At 49.9% G+C, this 11,448-nt stretch overlaps 1 long non-coding RNA gene across 2 annotated transcripts in view; it reads right to left on the reverse strand.

Moving 5' to 3' along the window:
- The window catches only part of LOC140387147 (uncharacterized), a 37,196-nt gene extending 25,950 nt beyond the window's left edge, over nucleotides 1-11,246 (reverse strand). For both annotated transcript variants that reach the window (XR_011933738.1, XR_011933737.1), the window contains exon 1: nucleotides 11,013-11,246. This is a non-coding gene — a long non-coding RNA (uncharacterized lncRNA). The remainder of the gene's footprint in view (nucleotides 1-11,012) is intronic.
- Nucleotides 11,247-11,448: the final 202 nt, after the last annotated feature.

Consider the following 11,448-nt stretch of genomic DNA (forward strand, 5'->3'; position numbering starts at 1 on the left):
CAGCTGCGTGGCTACATAGCCTCTGACTATCCTGAGGACACTCTGCGCCTTAGCTTGAAAAGAAAGTCCCATGCTTCCACCATTCAGCTGGCTTGCACTGCATCCCACACAGCAACAAAGGTGTTGGCGGGATTTTCCGTTTCTGTGGCGGAGTGCCAGCGGCAGCGGAGAATCCGCGGTGTTCCACAACCGGTAAATCGGCCCGAATCCCTCACCGACTCCGGTATTGGTGAGGGGCTAGCACCGGCGCCGTGTGGAACATCCGTGGATCGCACGGAGAACGGTGAGAATCGCCGGGTCCCGGGCCGCGCATGCGCAGGGCTGACAAGCTGCAGCCGCGCACGCCTACACCCCCATCAGTCTTGCTGGACCGCGTAAGCGCCCCCCCCCCCCGACCCCACAGCTCACCCTCTGGCTACCCCCCACCACCCCCGCCAACCCTAGCAGAAGCCCTCCACCCCACCCCGGGCAGCGGCACGAATCGCGGTCGAGTGTGGCGACGGTGGACGCTGTCCGCAGCCGGCACGGCGGGTTCGCGACCACTGGGACCACACGTGGCCCCCGCCGTCGGGAACTCAGCCCATCGGGGGCAGAGCATCGCAGGTGGGCCGGCTGATGACGCGCCAATGGCGTTGCGGTTGCACGTGCCGTGCGTCCCGATGACGCCGATTTGGAGGGGGCGGAGCATCGCAGACCTGCAGCAAACCGGTGCCTGCCCCAATTCCGGCGTCGGAAACCATTCTCCGCCCAATCACCATTTCCGATTTTGCCGTCGGGTATGGGGAATCCCGCCCATGTAGCTGCGGAGATCACAGCAGCTGATTCTAATCTTTTTAACCTTCACATCTCTCTGCAAATTTTCTTGCATTTTGACTGCCCTGGGACTATCTGTGACTGTGGAGCCGCAATGATTATCCCCTTATCCCGGCGACTGATTCCCACGGCTCAGGCACATTTCCATGCACAAAGAAACAAAGCCCTTTGAATTCTTTATCTCGGCATTTCGGGCCTTTCCAAAGTGAATGGGGTTTGAGTGAGTTAAAGTTGGGCCCTAACTCCCCAGCTGAAAATTCCAGAACAAAGCATGTGGGATGTAAGGATGCCCTTTCACAGACTTCATTGGTGAATCCAAACAAGAATTTGCCAATAAGAAAACAGCAGTCTCGTGGATGCACCCAGCTCCCTACATGCCTCCTGCCTAAGAGGACTCCATCGCCCTGGGGTGATTGCCCACCCTGAGTCCCAATTGGTCCCCCCAAACCAGGTGACCCTTACTCTGCTGTGTTGACCTTAAAGGAACAATCACCACAAATCGCTACACTGGAATTCTTTAACCAATTTGTATCATTTTAAGATATGCTACCAAATATATATACATGTTCGACACAAATTAATCAGATTCAATGGATTTTATGACAAGTTTCACTTCCTTTAAATGTGCACCTGTTGTCCCACAATGTCATTACGGAGCAACAGGTGAAATTCCACTTGTTGCTTATCTTACCACCAAAGAAAGTTCCCATTTACCACAATGCCAACTATAGTTTGCTACAGTTACTGAGAGAAGGAATGATGGTGCTTTGTGAAATAGACCAAGTCAAAGGCCAGGAAAGACATAGCGAACTGGCGGAGATCAGGCCAGGCCCAAGATATTTTATACAAGCTATATATAGGGCAGCATGGTAGCACAGTGGTTAGCACTATGGGTTCACAGTGCCAGGGTCCCAGGTTCGAATCCCGTCTTGGGTCACTGTCTGTGTGCGGAGTCTGTTAGGTGAATTGGACATTCTGAATTCTCCCTCCGTATACCCGAACAGGCGCCGGAATGTGGCGACTAGGGGCTTTTCACAGTAACTTAATTGCAGTGTTAATGTAAGCCTACTTGTAACAATAATAAAGATTATTATTATTTTAAGAGGTTCGGTTTACAACAATTGTGAGGGTGTTTTTTTTAAATGTCTATTTATCTTCTTGCACGTCATGAAAGGAATTCAAACAACAAGGAATCTCTACTTAAATTCTCAAGTGTGAGCTTCAAGGGACAAAAATATTTTACATGTGCAGGACTCTGTGAGCAACCCATTCTATTTTTCTTGGCTCCCCGAGTGGCTGTGGGCTTGCCAGTGATCCAGACAGCAGTCCAACCCTCAAGGGAAAAACACATCCCGTGTCCCAGGCCTGAAGTAAATACTAACTAATGGGTAGACATAAATAATAAACTTGTGTTGATTGGGTGCGCCTCACATCCAAGGTGCATTAGTGGTAATGAAGTATTTTTGAAGTGCAAACCCTGTTGTAATATCCGTGCATGGAAAGATCCCACAAGCAACAATGTGATAATGACCAGAAAATCGTTGGTGAGGAGAAATGGGAAGGGGAGTTGGAAGGGGAGATCAATTGGGGAGTATGGAGTGAGGCACTGCGAAGGGTAAACGGGACCTCCTCTTGTGCAAGGATGAGCCTGATATAGTTTAAGGTGGTGCACAGGGTGCATATGACTCGGGTGAGAATGAGTGGGTTCTTTCAGGGGGTAGCAGATAGTGTGAGAGGTGTGGGCGGGGGCCAGCGAATCATGCGCACATGTTTTGGGCTTGCAAAAAATTGGGAAGATTCTGGGCGGGAGTGTTTGCGGTCTTAGCCAGGATAGTGGAGGAGGAGGTGGACCCGGAACCTTTGGCGGCGACATTAGGGGTTTCAGAGAAGCCGGAGCTCATAGAGAGGGGGGAGGCCGATGTCGTGGCCTTCGCCTCTCTGATTGCACGGCAGCGAATTTTACTGGAGTGGCAGTCGGCATCGCCACCGGCGGTAGCAGCGTGGTTGGGTGGCCTGTACGACTTCCTGCGGTTAAAGAAAATAACGGATGAGTTAAGGGGCTCTGCAGATGGGTTTGAGAAAAGGTGGGGGATGTTTGTAACCGTGTTTGAGGAGGTGTTCATCGCAGGATAAGGGGGGGGGTGAAAAAGGGGAAAACATTTGTACAGACTGTATAGTTGATTGCTGGGAAGTATGTTTCACGAGGTGTTTATGTGTAATAACCTGTTTTGATACATGTTGGTAATAAAATACATTTTTTTAAAAAGATAATCGTTGGTGAATAATGGGAGTGCTGACTATGGTTTATCAAACCTGTGACACTGTCAACACTTCAAAGCATTAGCCCTGATTTTAATTCAGGCCATAAGCGCAAGGTGCTACACTGCCATGCCATGCCAGTAACAATTCAACCCCATCACAGGGACTGGTTTAGCACAGGGCTAAATTGCTGGCTTTGAAAGTAGACCAAGGCAGGCCAGCAGCTCGGTTCAATTCCTGTACCAGCCTCCCCGAACAGGTGCCGGAATGTGGCGACTAGGGGCTTTTCACAGTAGCTTCATTTGAAGCCTACTTGTGACAATAAGCAATTTTTATTTAATTTCAGGAGACCATTATACAGCTGTGAGTCTCACCAGCAAACTTGACCAGGTTTGTGAATTACCCCCAGGTTCCCCTCCTGACATTCGGCACACTGGGGCATCAGTTCAGATAGGGAAGCTTGGCTGGTCTTTCTGTGACCCTGCCCCTTGAAACTGAGGCAGGTTTCAGGGCCCTAGGTAGAAATTTGGATTCAAACAGTGACCTCTCTACCCCTCGTGCCTCAATGGTCTTTTCTAATGTCTCCCACTGTAGATGTGTTCAAGGATGCAATAACATTGCCAGTCCCTGTTCAACACTGTTTAGAAGCAGCAACACAAAAATATGCATTGTTAAAAAATCATTCACGCGATGTGGGCATTGCTGGCTGGTCCAGGATTTGTTACCCACCCCTACTTGCCCCATTTGGCCATTTAAGAGTCAAGCATGTAGGCCAGACAAGATTAAGACAACAGATTTCCTTCCCTAAATGACATTAGTGAACCACATGGGGTTTTACAATCAATTTATGGGGTGCGATTCTCCGACCCCCAACCGGGTCAGAGAATCGCCGGGCGCTGGCGTGAATCCTGCCCCCGCTGTGTCCCGAATTCTCCGCCACCAGAGATTCGGCGGAGGCGGAAATCGCGCCGCGCCGGTCGGCGGGAATCGTGCCCCCACAATGGCCTGGCCCGCGATCGGGGCCCACCGATCGGCGGGCGGGCCTGTGCGTGGGGGCACTCTTTTTCGTCTGCCTTCGCCATGGTCTTCACTATGGCAGAGGCGGAAGAGACCCCCTCCCCTGCACATGCGCAGGGATGACGTCAGCAGCCGCTGACGCTCCCGCGCATGCGTTGCCCGGCGAAGACCTTTCGGCGCCGGCTGGCATGGCGCCAAAGGCCTTTCCCGCCAGCCGGCGGAGCGGAAACCACTCCGGCACGGGCCTAGCCCCTCAAGGTGAGGACTTGGTCCCTAAAGGTGCGGAGACTTCCGCACCTTTGGGGCGGCCCGACACCGGAGCGATCCGCGCAGTTTTTGACACCGGGTAGAGGACGTCACGCCAGTTTCCGGAGAATCCCACCCATGGTTTTTAAGGAAAGTTTTTATTGAATTCAAATTTCACCATCTGCCATGGAAGGATTCAAACCTAGGTTTGACCCTGGGTCTCTGGGTTTCCAGCTCAGGGATAATCCCACTATGCCACCACTGCCTTCTGTATTTACATACAACCTTCAGGGTGGTATAACATTGCATGGCCCTTTGAGGTGGAAGGAAAAGAATGGACATCTAACCAAAGAATTAGAGATTGGAATGGAGCGGCCACGTGCCTGGGTGCATGAGAGTGAAATGCAGAGACGTAGAGAGGTTTAGGGAGGGAGTTCCAGGGAGCAAGACCTGGACATCACAGTCTCAGGAACGGTTGAACCGAGAGTTGGGAGTCAGCAGAGAATTAAGATGGAATGGGGTGGGTATTGTCGCACTGGCAAAGGTTACAGAGGTGGGGAGGGTGGGGGGGGGGGGGGTGGCGTCGGACCCTTATTGGGTTTTGAACGCAAGGAAACAAATTAGAAATTTGCATGATCAGGAGTAAATACAGATTCTGACATGGACATCGGGAAGATTATGCATGGGAAGAGGCGCGGAGCACTGGCACTAGTTAGGCTGTCTCTGCACTGTAAATACTTGAGAAGTTTGTGCTCCATCATTGAAAAACAGTCCTCATTTGTATTAAATTATTTTCTCATCAGTCTGCTGCTGTTATTGCATTAGGATTCCCAATTTGCGGTCTCTGACCATCCTGGTAGCTAAACACAGTAGCCGCCAGTTATGTCGATCGCCTCTTTGGGCTGGGGATATTCCCTTATGGAGATACAAATGGGCTGAAAAAGAGACACTCAACATACAACAACCATGATTTACGAATTTGTAATGACTGTGTAGATATAAGAGGCAATTTCAATCTTAGTTTCACTGCTCCTCGGTAAAAGCCAGCAAACAAAACAAAGCACTTCTTTGCCTTGTTAATTTATCGGAATTATAAAATTTTAATGTGTGTGGTGTGAGTGTTTAATTGAAGTCACTGCAATTAAAGAAATAAAACGTTTAATAATACAGCCAGAGGAAAATAATTTCACAAGCTGAAATCTAGTTATGACATTAGATTTTAAAAATTCATTTACGGGATGTGGGCGTCGCTGGTTAGAGCAGCATTTATTGCCCATCCCTAATTGCCCTTCAGAAGGTGGAGGTGAGCTGCCTTCTTGAACCGCTGCAGTCCTTGAGGTGTAGGTCCACCCACTCTGCTGTTAGGGAGGGAGTTCCAGGATTTTGCCCCAACGATAGTGAAGGAGTGGCCGATATATTTCCAAGTCGGGGTGATGAGCGACTTGGAGGGGAACCTCCTGCTGGTGGGGTTCCCAGGTATCTGTTGCTCTTGTCCGTCTAGATGATAGTGGTCGTGGGTTTGGAAGGTGCTGCCTAAGGAACCTTGGTGAGTTACTGCAGTGCATCCTGTAGATGTTACACACGGCTGTCACTGTGCGTCGGTGGTGGAGGGTTTGAAAGTTTGTGGAAAGAGGAGCAATCAAGCGGGGCTGCTTTGTCCTGGATGATGTCGGGCTTCTTGAGTGTTGTTGGAGCTGCATTCATCCAGACAAGTGGAGAGTATTCTATCACACTCCTGACTTGTGTCTTGTAGATTGTGGGCAGTTTGGGGGGCCAGGAGGTGAGTTACTCGCTATAGAATTCCTAGCCTTTGCCCTGCCCTGGTAGCCACAGTATTAATATGGCTGGTCCAGTACAGTTTCTGATCAATGGTAACCTCCAGGATGTTGACTGTGGGGGATTCAGCGATAGTAATGCCATTGTTGAATGTCAAGTGGCAATGGTTAGATCCTCTCTTGTAGGAGATAGTCATTGCCTGGCACTTGTGTGGCATGAATGTAACTTATTATCAAGATTATTGTCAAATAGAGCTGCATTATTTTCAGAAGATAATACACAACCGTCAATCTGTTCTCATTTTTAAGCTGTGGTGTACTGTTAGAATTCGGAGGGGGGTTTGAAAGCTTAATTCTGCAGAGGCCCACCTTTTGTCTTCCCTAACCAGAGGTTTCGACTGGTGCTACTTAGAAACTTGGACCGTGTCCAACACAGTACCTCAAGGGGTTAAAATCCCTCTGTGGATTCCTACTCAGTCGCGCAACCTCATCGTCTTGCCAAGCAAAGAGCCTACAACAAAGTACAAAGGGCAACACGGTAGCACAGTGGTTAGCACAGTCGCTTCACAGCGCCAGGGTCCCGGGTCCGATGCCCGGCTTGGGTCACTGTCTGTGCGGAGTCTGCACATTCTCCCCGTGTCTGCGTGAGTTTCCTCCGGGTGCCCCGGTTTCCTCCCACAATCCAAAGATGTGCAGGTTAGGTGGATTGGCCACGCTAAATTGCCATTAGTGTCCAAAAAGGTTAGGTGGGGTGACTGGGTTACGGGGATAGGGTGGAGGTGTGGGGTGCTCTTTCCAAGGGTCGGTGCAGACTCAATGGGCCGAATGGCCTCCTTCTGCCTGTAAGGGTCTAGGCAAGGTGTTTGGGGATTCTCTATTTTCCCATGATGCTCGAGGCTGCTTCTCAAAACCACCGCTCTTCATTTGCAGCAAACAGTTACACATTTGGGCCTCTACGTGAGGGAGGAGATTCTCCTCCTTCCGGATCTCTCTTACTTCTCAATCATGTGATCTGACCATGATTACTTCATATTTATGTATGCTTCCGATTAACCCTTTACTCTACAATGGGACATGGAAAGGAAAGCACAGTATGATCTTCAAAATCCATTCCAGCAGTGGTTCCCAAACTGTGGGTCATGACCCCAATTGGGTCGCAGAATCAGCAAATGGGGTCGCCAGCTCCCCTCCCCTCTTCCAAGACGGTGCCGTGCATCAGCACTGAGGCCCAAGTGGCATCTGACGGTGCCCTGGCACTGCCCATCTCTTATCCTCCCTCTTCCCAGGCCGTGGGCCCCTGCTCACGGTCGCTTCACTGAGTCTCAAAGCCCAGCCCTGAACTTGAGCCTCGTGTCAATGCCTCCACAACTGAACCAAGTCTGAGCCAAAACCCATCACCCTGCCTCTGCGCACAAAGACCTGGGTTCAGCAACCAAAAGACCGTCAACCTACGCTTCATCTCTTTCCTGGCCAAGGTCCATGAACTGGTAAGTACATAAAATCATAACACTTTTTACAAAGTATTTTAAAAACACAGATATTCATATTTAAATTATGTATTCTATGTTGATCTATAATGCGCAAACTTTAATAATTTTTTTAAAAATTTAAATTTAGAGTACCCAATTCTATTTTCCCAATTAAGGGGCAATTTAGCGTGGCCAATTCACCTAGCCTGCACATCTTTTATGGGGGCAAAACCCACGCAAACACAGGGAGAATGTGCAAACTCCACACGGACCCAGAGCCGGGACCGAACCTGGGACCTCAGTGCCGTGATACAGCAGTGCTACTCACTGCGCCACCGTGCTGCCCTAAGCTTTAATAATTATATACTAAAAGTTACTATGCTGCTTTATTACTGCTTTTATTTTGTTGGTCTCAGAGGTTGCGGTAATTTTGAAGTGTTAAAATTGGGGTGGGCTGGAAAATAGTTGAAGCGCCGCATTACAGGTCTGCATTTCCTTTCTTTTTTTTTTTGCCCCTCCATCATGTGACTTATGTGAAAAGGCTGTAACATGAGAGTGATCTGTTTATTGGATTCTGCAAACTCTAGACTAGATATACTTTTAGAAAATGTGGTCTCCGTGGGTCTGTCATGCAAAACGATTCAATTATAGGGCTACACAAATTACAACACAAAGCTGCAAAAGATTGCTTTTAAACTTTGTACGGCTTTGGACACTGACATATTAAAAGCAGCAGAAACACTCTTTCCCGAGACAGACGTACAATTGCAATAATGAAAAATGCCAAGATTTCAGATTAAAACCCCCCACAACGAAATGGGAAACTATCCCGCTTCCTCCCACACTGAATAGTTAATGATGAGGTAAATTTCTCAATGCCAGCGGTTTTTGATTGAGCTCCAAATGGAAAGCACACGACGGGCATTGTTGAATTTTGCTTTTCAGTGATTGGTCTTGATTTTTCCGCAGCACAGCAAGCTCCCAGCCTGAGCTGAAACACCCAATGGTAGGTCACCAAAATGGGAGTCGGGAGGGTGCATCAGAATGCCTACTATGTCAGCAACTCCTAAAGGGCTGTGATTCGACATTAATGGAGGCAGCTGTTCAAAGGCGAGTGCCCATGTGTCCAAAGATTGTGGGCTGGTGTTATACCGTCAATTCACTGTGAGAACGAGTGAACATTAGGCTTTAATATCCATGAACTCGCCTGCCAGATTCGGCTGTACAAATGAGTGCCACCCACAGGTGGCCGGACTATATATGGCCCCGGTGAGGGCAGAGCCAGAGGCGGAGTCCACCGGGGTTCCAGTACAGTACCTGGAAGTAGCCCGTATCATCACTTCCAGGTCATGGGTCCCATCATTATACAGACAGTACAGGCAGCTCATGCATTAGGTGAAATACATTCACGACAGCTGGATTCTCCGATTTTGAGGTTATGACCAGAGGAAGGGTCTAATTTTACAATGAAAAGGTCGGCGCCATCCCCGCACCGATGCTCTGCCCGGTGGGGGGCTAGCAGCCATGCTAGGTAAACCCCCCGGCATTCCTGACATAAACGGCCGTAGAATTGCCAGGTCTGTGGCCGCGCATGCGCAAGGTGATGACCTGCAGCGGTCGCATCATACAACATGGCACCGGCCGCGCGCGGACCCTGACGGCCAAATAGTGTCCCCCTGGACCTCCCCTCGCCACCCCCGGACCACCCCCCCCCCCACCAGCCCCCCCCCCAGCCCTCTCCGAAGCCCCCCCCCCCTGCCAGCAGCACGGCTCTTCCCCGACTGTGGCGGCGCTGGACATAGTCCAGCGAAAACTCAGACCACACGTGACCCGCGCGGTCGGGAACTCGGCCCATCGGGGGCGGAGCATCGGGCGAGGGCCTCAAAGCGACACACCGACGCCTCGATGACGCTGATTTGGAGGGGGCGGAGCATCCGAAAAGCGGCGCCGACCCCGATTCGGTCGCAAAGTAGGTTTCTCCGCCCGGTCGCCGAATACAGAGAATCCCGCCCAGGGTTTGGCAAATTAAAGGGTTTGCGAAAAGCAGCAGGCTGGAAAAGCAACAGCCACAAGGCGGACAGGCCGACCCACTAGGTTGGAAGAATGGCAAGATGGAGGTGGCTGTGAGGATTATTTCGTCTCCCAGGGGAACTCCCTGCCATGGAAGGCGAGCCACACAGACAGCAATTGATGGGCAGAGTTCACACTGTCCACTCCACACAGGCTGGGGAAAGAAAGAAAGACTTTCATTTTTGTGACGCCGTTCACCGCCCGAGGACATCCCAAAATCCTTTTCAGCCAATGAAGCGCTTCTGAAGTGAGGTCACCGTCGTAGTGTGAGAAAGCTTAGGGTAAAAACAACAACGATGACACGAGGAGAAGGCGTTTTAATGGCGAGGTGGTTCGGCTCGGGAACGCTCTGCCTGAGAGTGTGACACAGGTAGATTCAATTCCGGCTTCCCAAAGCTGATTGGACAGTAATCTGAACAGAAATAAGCAGGACTACAGGGAAAAGGTGGGAGGGTGGGCAGGATGCTCCTGGAGGGAACTGGCATCCACATAATGGACTGAATGACTTTCTTTAACCATTTCATTCTATTCTATAATCTGTGATGTTGATCGAGTGATAAATACTGGGCAGAAACCAAAGTCTTAATTTCTCTTTTCCAAATAGTGGTGTGGGATCTTTTATGTCCACTTGAGAGGGCACACAGGGCCTCAGTTTAATGTTTTATCTGAAGGGCGGCATCTCCAACTGTGCAGCACTCCCTCAGTACTGCGTAGGAGGGTCAGCCTAGAGGTCTCTGGAGTGGGGCTTGAACCCACAACCAAGACAGTCAATGGCAAATTTGCATTTCCATAGCACCTTTCACCACCTCAATTCTCTTTACAGCCTATCCGGGTACTTTTGAAGTACAGTCACTATCGTCATGTAGGAATCTCTCTTGTTTCTAATTCACAGGCCAATGAAAGTAACCTTTTCACCGCTTGCTCTGTCAAACTCTTTCAGAGGGACAATAAGACCATAAGACATAGGAGCACGGGGGCATGGCGGCACAGTGGTTAGCACATGGTTGTGTATTAATATACCAGTATATCTATCACATTAAGGTGTGTTTTTTATGTCTATCATTGTCCACTGTACAGAACACCACCATCTGGAGGTTCCCGTCCAAGTCACTCACCACCCTGACTTGGAAATATATCGCCATTCCTTCACTGTCGCTGGGTCAAAATCCTGGAACTCGCTCCCTAACAGCACAGTGGGTGTACCTACACCTCAAGGACTGCAGCGGTTCAAGAAGGCAGCTCACCACCACCTTCTCAAGGGCAACTAGGGGTGGGCAATAAATGCTGGGCCTAACCAGCGACACCCACAACCCTTGAATGAATTTTTTAAAAAATCATGCTTAACAAGATTGAGATAACTTACGTCCAGATACCCTGAAGTGCAAATGGTCAGCACGCCACGTTTAACAGCTTGCCGAGATGTTTCAGTGGGTCTCCCGGCACTCAGCAAACATTCTTCTCAAACCATTTCACAGCAAAGGTTCTCCTTTCTGCACCAACAAACGTTGCTGCTCTCACTGAGTGCCTGCCCCAGGCCTGCGTTATGAAGCCTAGCTTGGAGTCATGGTGGTTTAAATGCTGCAGTGTCTGTTTACACTTCCAGCGGCCTCCAACGTCATAAATACATGCCTCCTTTCAATTTATTTGCTTAGCGTGAGACTTCTGGAGGAGAACTCAGGCCCGCTCTGGCTCTCAGAGGCACGGTGAGCGCAGAGCAAATAAATAATCCAACATCAGAATCCATTTTGACAAACCCTGGAGGCTTCGGAAGGGGATGGAAAAAGTATTTTCTGATTCTC

This window comes from Scyliorhinus torazame, chromosome 12 (assembly GCF_047496885.1).
Source record: "Scyliorhinus torazame isolate Kashiwa2021f chromosome 12, sScyTor2.1, whole genome shotgun sequence".
Classification (NCBI taxonomy): domain Eukaryota; kingdom Metazoa; phylum Chordata; class Chondrichthyes; order Carcharhiniformes; family Scyliorhinidae; genus Scyliorhinus; species Scyliorhinus torazame.